Genomic DNA, 6950 nt, shown 5'->3' on the forward strand with positions numbered 1-6950 from the left:
AAAGAAAGAAAGAAAGAAAGAAAGAAAGAAAGAAAGAAAGAAAGAAAAAAGAAAGAGAAAGAGAAAGAGCGAGCACATAGTGACTAGATACAAGTGCCAACTTAAATCTATGCTGAATTAAATCCATGCTATTAAAGGCTTAAAAAAACTTCTTAAAACTCCCAATATTCCCCTCAGTATTAACTTCAAAATGCTTCCAGGCATTCCTAAAAGTTTTATTTTTCTTTCTAGTAGTTCCCTTATAATTTCTTAAAACATGATATGAATAAAAACCCTTTTATAAAAAAAAAATTGCTTATTCTGGAGAGGATTTTCTTATATTTGCAGTCATATTCAATTCTTGATTCTAGACCATGTATGGAATCAAATAATTTATCAATAAATTAAATTATCAGGTTATTTAGTTTTTCTTATTTTTTTAATTAAATAGTTCACTAGTGCTTAAAATTAAAAGTTAAAGTCCTCTATCTCTTGCCCAGTGTTTATACTCTCTAATGAGACTCCTTTCAGTTTTATGATGATCTCATAAAATGTTGCTTTTCTCTAAATAACACTTTTATTTGGAATGTATCAACTTCAGGTTTTCTTTCCTGACTCTTAATTCATAAGATGGTACTTTATTGCTATGGTTTGAATGTGAAATGTCCCCAGCTAGTAGCACTATCGTGATGGATATGGAGCTTGAAGGTAATATCTGTTTCAGCTTCTAGCCATAACTCTTCCTAAATAGACTTAATGTTCCACCTATAAAAATAAGTAAACTTAGCCAGCTGTGGTAGCTCATGCCTGTAATCCCAGCACTCAGGGAGGCAGATGTAGGCGGATCTCTGTGAGTTCAAGCCCAGCCTTGTCTGCAAAGCAAGTCCAGGATAGGCAAGGCTACACAGAGAAATTCTCTCTTGAAAAAGCAAAAACCAAAAAAGATAAACTTTGTTATTTCTTAAACTAGAAGATAAAAGTTTGCATTGTAATTTTTCTCCTTATTTTTAAGTTATAATCCTAACCCTTAAAATCTCAAACATGAACTACTTTAGTTACTGATTGCTGTGACAAGATATTATATCTGATAAAAGCAACTTGAGAAAGAGTTTATTCTGGCTCACAGTCCGTGACTGTGGGAAGGTAATGGTGGTAGGAGCAGGAGATGGAATGGGTTAACTGGTATTGCATACCAAGTTGTCAACCTTGAAATCATATACACAAGCAATGATAAATGTGTTCAGCATTTTGTATTTATAGTAGTGTGTGCACGTGTATGTGTAACAATAATAAAAGGTCGCCATTAATTTGAGAGGTAATGGGGGGCATGGGGTGGGTTTCAGTGAACCACCGTGGTGATGGGGCTTAGCAGGAGGAAATGAAAGGAGAAATGATGTTTAATTATATTTCAATACAAATTTAAAATGTTAATAGATTAGTGACAACAAAGATTTTGTTTGATGATAGTTTTAAAGAAGTAGTAAAGTTTAGGCAATATTATTAGTGTAAGCTCTAATCTAATATGACTTTGTCCATATAAGGTAGAAATTTGGACAATATAGAATAAAGAAAAACTGTTTGTAGGAAGATGGCCAGAATACGGCTTGAAACTAACCATTTCCTCACAGCCCTCCCAAAGAACCATCTTTCCTGAGGCTCAGAGTTAGAATCTTCCAGAACTGTGGTACTTTTGTGGGTTAGGTAACCCCTTTGTTACCGCAGCTGTGCCAAGCAAATAGAAAAGGTTTCTGCAGATCCTCTATTCTAAAATGGAGGCAGCACCAGCACCTTTTCCACTTCTCCTCTGCTTTTTCTATTTCCCACATACAAGCATCTCAGATTAATTTTCTTAGTGTCTAAGAGTCTTTCTCCTCTTTTGTTACCATCTCTCGCCTCCTGAAAAAGTGACTTCCTCTTTCTTTTGCTAGTTTCTCTTTGTACCTGTGCCTTCCTTTCTACAGTATGTCCGAGGACTCACAGCATTCTCAGGTGATCAGGCTTTGGGACTTTACCTTACAGGTATGTGGGTGTCAGATAAGTGGACCTAGACCATGACAGCAAAATGCAGACATGACTGACCATCATGGCGATTATTAAGCTTCTCATTCACAAACTGCAACAACATTGTCGCTCTTGGTGTGTGAAGTGAACTAAATCAAAGCATAATTAGGAAATTAGGTGGCACCCTGTCTAGCATATTTATGGACCTACGAAGTATTGACTATCATTTTAATAATAAGTGTTATTACCACCCCTGAAGATAACAGTTGGAAAGAAAGCACAGTTACTTTTTCCCTAGGGGGAAAAAAAAAAAACTCTGAATAAGTTCAATGTCATATCAGTTTCAAGTTCTGACAATAATAAACAAAAGGGTAAGTATGTTAGGAAGGTTATCCCCTAAACTAGAGCACTTCCGTTCTTCTTGCAGAACCCTTTCTTCTGTTGATTTAAAATAATCATGTTTCATTTTTACAATATCTGGCTTAAAAATTAATGGTTAAAACATTTTAAAATGTGCCTATTTATGCTATGATAAAATAGCATTTTCTTCTCTAAACAATTTTTTAAAGTGATTTCAAACAGTATGCTCAAAATAAGATTGCCACCCGGGAAATGTTGGTGCAGATGGATGTTTTTAAAGCTCAAAGCAATTAGGAGCTCTTGGCAAGAAGAAGAAAACTTTGAAGAAATAGAATCCAATCCTTTACCCAGGATAATTTAATATCATACTTTTAGTAATGCTTGCTATTTTCTGCTTTACCAAATTTTTGAAGAAATGCATATAAATGAAAGTCTTGTATTCTCAGTACATGCATTAAAAACACTGATTGAGTAAGCATTCCAGTTTATAATGTTTTGTTTTTATGCAACAGAGTTAAAAATATCAGTTATGTCTGTAAGAATGTTACCAAGTAACACAACTGATCAGTATCAAGCAAGGAAAACACTGTATCTAATAATGAAATAGTTCATTGTCTCAGAAAAGAATTTTAGAATTCCCCACATATTAGGATTCCATATTGGTTTCTGACCACTGGGCATCTAGTGTGAAGGCCTTTAGATAAAACACAATGTAGCCACTAGGAACAGAGATGGACACTTACTTAACTGAGGAATAAGGTAAAAGAAATTATAATACACCAAAGTTCAGAACTCCAAGTGTCGCCTGTAATCCCACTATCAGCTAAAAGCTGTGCTTCAGGAGCTAGAAGTTTAAATTCAGGTTGTGTAACAATACTCTGCTTTGATTGTTATTCAGTTACCATTTTCTTAGAAGCAGCATTTATTCCAAAGTTTAGACTTTTTTCTCTATATCCAAATTTTAAAAGATATGAGAAAGCATAGGAAAAGATTTCAGGGAGCTGAAACAATAAATAAATAAATACATAAATGTATTTATATAGATAGATAGTATATATATTTATATCTATATTTATATAGATAGTACCTAGATAGATAGATATATAGATAAATAAAACAAATTTTTTAAATAAAAAACTTTTATCTTTAGTATAAAATAAAGATTAAAAAAGTATAAAAAAGATTAAAATAAAGATTAATAGACTGGTAACATGTTGGCCTCTATGCTGAGGTATGGCTAACACTGAGAAACCAGTCATAAAGAAGAGACCGGGAGGAACAGCCTAGTGTAGGAAATTATACTTGCGAAGGAAGACACACAAATACATAAGGATTGAGAAAGAGAAAGAAGTGCAGAGTGGCCAAGGGTTAGTGAATAAAGGAAAACAGCTTTGAGAAGACAGGAGTCATTCCTTAAAACAATTACATGCTAATACATGCATTAGGAACCACACAGTCAAGGAGAAAGCTTGTCATTAACATAGAAAATACCCATTAAGAGTTTGAGAGATGGCTCAGTGGATAAAGTACTTGTCACATTAGTATGAGGACTGGAGTTCAGATCCCCAGAACCCACCTGAAGGCAGTTCCTTAGTGCACCTCAGAAATGCCAGCTCTCCTGCCATGAGGAAAGAGGTGGTCGGAGGAGATGGCTCTGAGGCTCCCAGGGCAGCTATCCTTGCATACCTAGTGGGGAACAGCAACAAATCTTGCTTCAAACATGGTGCAGGAGCAAAAACAGACACCTGAGGTGGAAATGTGAATGAGGACCTTAAACGTTATACACAGAGCTGGTAGCTAAGTTTGTGTATAAGGAAACAGTAAGACTAATAGATAGAGAGAAAACTTTTATTCTATATGACATATGATTTACTCTTTCAAATAATTAATCACTTAATTCATGTACTTTGATGCAATTAAATGAAGCAAATAAGAAAACATAAGCTGGTCTTATTTGCATGACTGTGAGCTTTGAAGTTTTCCAAACTAACCTAAAATAGCTCTTCCTCTGAAGAGTATGAAGCAAATACGCATGGCGCATTCCACTGTCCATGTGTTACACAAACTTCTATCATCACAGAAAAAAACCAAGTGAGAAGTTATTTCCCAGGAACATTGTAGGAATGCTCAGTAGCCAGGCTAGCACAGCAGGAAAAGATCTGTTACAGGTTTAGATGGTACCTGAAGACCTTCTTGCTTTGGAACTGGTGGAAGCTAGTGGTCAGCTAAAATGACCCATTTAGAAGCTTCTACCTGGTAGTCAAAAGAATATAAGGTCAGATATAAATATTGGTAATATATGGTTATTAAGTGTACCAAATGCATACCAAGGTAGCTTGGTGCCTTGATCTGCAATATTACAACATTCCAAGATCACTAAGAATTTCCAGAATCTGTAGAATTTTAAAACTGTTCCTTTTTCCCCCCAAGGAAATTCAGTTCCACACTTGCATTAGAGAATATTCTAGAGACACTTTTCTTTATCTTTTGTAGAGGTATATTCTTTGGAGTATCACCGGATTAGGCGATTAGCGATGAAATGGGAGAGCTGGCGGCAGCCCAGCAGTGCTAGCCGGCATGCTTGGAGATCAGCTCAGACTAGAGACACAGCGGCATCACAAGACCTATGCCAAGCAGGGCTTGACTGTGACATCAGTCTCTGCAAAGGCAGCTCAGGTCAGGGATTTTTGCCTTCATCTATGTTCAGTCATTCAGAGCAGTGATCACAAGCGAAAGGCCTTTTTTTTTTTTTTTTTTTTATTCACAAGCACAGACTCTTACTTTCCACGTGCTTTTCAACCATTCCTGCATACTTAGATTTCAGATGGTGTTATACACCTTTGAGACATCTGGTATGCCGTTTCCATGGCTACTCTTTCTCCAGAGGTTTTGGCGACTGCACAGCTTGCCTGACTTATGGGTTTAGAATATAGTACAGAACAGACAGTCTTGAGGATGAAGCTCTGGCTGCAGGTGAACTGGTCACGTCCTTTGTTCTGGGTCTTCTGCTTATGCTAATATGATAACGTTATACTTTCCTTCTCAAAGCCTTTGATAGCATGATTGTCTCTAAAAATAGTGAGAATTTCTCCATGACTATCAAAACTCCCTGATATTAAGGCAAAACATGACGCTGCATTCCTATGTCTAGCTGATAGAACACAATTAGAATTACCAGCTCCTGAGTCCTACTAAAGTTGCAACTTTCTTTTTTAATTGCATTTTTTAATTTAATTTTTTTATTTATTACAATTTATTCACTTTCTATCCCAGCTGTAGCCTCCTCCCTCCTCCCTTCAATCCCACTCTCCCTCCCTCATCTTCTGCTATGCCCCTCCCCAAATGCACTGATAGAGGAGGTCCTCCTCTCCTTTCTTTGACATTACTACATTACTAGGAACTTCTTTGTAACTTTCATGTACTTTGTGTTTTGCCCTATAGTCCACAAATATGAGCACTTCTCTGTAAGAATGACTTAAGTCATTTACTGTGATGATACCCGTTTCAATCTATTTTTCTGACAATAATAGAATTTTACTTTTATTTATACTTCAATAAAACTCTGACATATACATGCATCTTTTACTCCTATATTATATATATATATATTTGTGCTTGGGCTTCGGTTCTGACAATATGGCTAAACGCACCATGAATGTGGAGATTGTTGGGAAATACAGGATCCACTATGGTGCCTCCCTCCGGAAAATGGTGAAAAAGATTGAAATTAGCCAGCACACCAAGTACACTTGCTCCTTCTGGGGCAAGACCAAGATGAAGAGGTGAGCTGTTGGCGTCTGGCACTGTGGAACATGAATGAAAACAGTGATTGGTGGTGCTTGGACCTACAACCCCACTTCTGCCATCACAGGGAAATCTACCATTAGAAGACTCAAGAAACCGAAAGACCAGTAGCAGTGCTACCATTTGAGACTTGCCTAGCCTGCAATAAATGGGTTAATTTATGTAAATATGTATTTGAATACTATGCCTTCTTTTCATATTATATATATTTATATGAATTGCATATTTTTATAATTTTCATCATTCCTTCACTGTTTATCATCTAGGCTGATTCCATAATTTGTCTTTTTAATAAATGTTCAACCTCCTGAGCCATCAGGAAAATATAGATCAAAATTAGCCAGCTACTATGGAAATTGGTAAGCACCTTCCTCAGAATGTTGAATCTAAAACTTCTATGCTATCTAGCCATACTACTTTTGGATACATACCCAAAATGATCAAATTTAGTTTAGCGTAGAGAAACAAATATCTACCAACCCATGTATATTATACACTATTCATAATATCAACTCAATACCACAGAAATTTAATTCAACCCCTCATTAGAGATTTATTTGCTTTGAAAGTCTTCCACAATATGCCAGCCTTTCCTTTTTTCATTTTTCACTTTCTATTCTATGTACTATCTTTTGAAATACTGTTTAGTCCTGTAACTTGCATCTTCAATTCACAGCTTGTTAAACCACAGGGAACACATGTGCATATAGTAACCTTGCCCATCAAGCATGTTCCTACTGCTCTCTCTTCTCCTCATATGTCCATTTCAGTGGTAGCAGCTAACATAACAGCCTTGCAAGTTTGAC

At 36.1% G+C, this 6950-nt stretch overlaps 1 pseudogene; it reads left to right on the plus strand.

The window, feature by feature from the left end:
• Positions 1-5976: 5976 nt before the first annotated feature.
• On the plus strand, positions 5977-6255 carry LOC129690905 (60S ribosomal protein L37a-like; annotated as a pseudogene).
• The last annotated feature ends 695 nt before the right edge of the window (positions 6256-6950 follow it).

The sequence above is a fragment of the Psammomys obesus genome, unplaced genomic scaffold (assembly GCF_907164565.1).
Source record: "Psammomys obesus unplaced genomic scaffold, mPsaObe1.curated_primary_1811, whole genome shotgun sequence".
In the NCBI taxonomy this organism is placed as follows: Eukaryota; Metazoa; Chordata; class Mammalia; order Rodentia; family Muridae; genus Psammomys; species Psammomys obesus.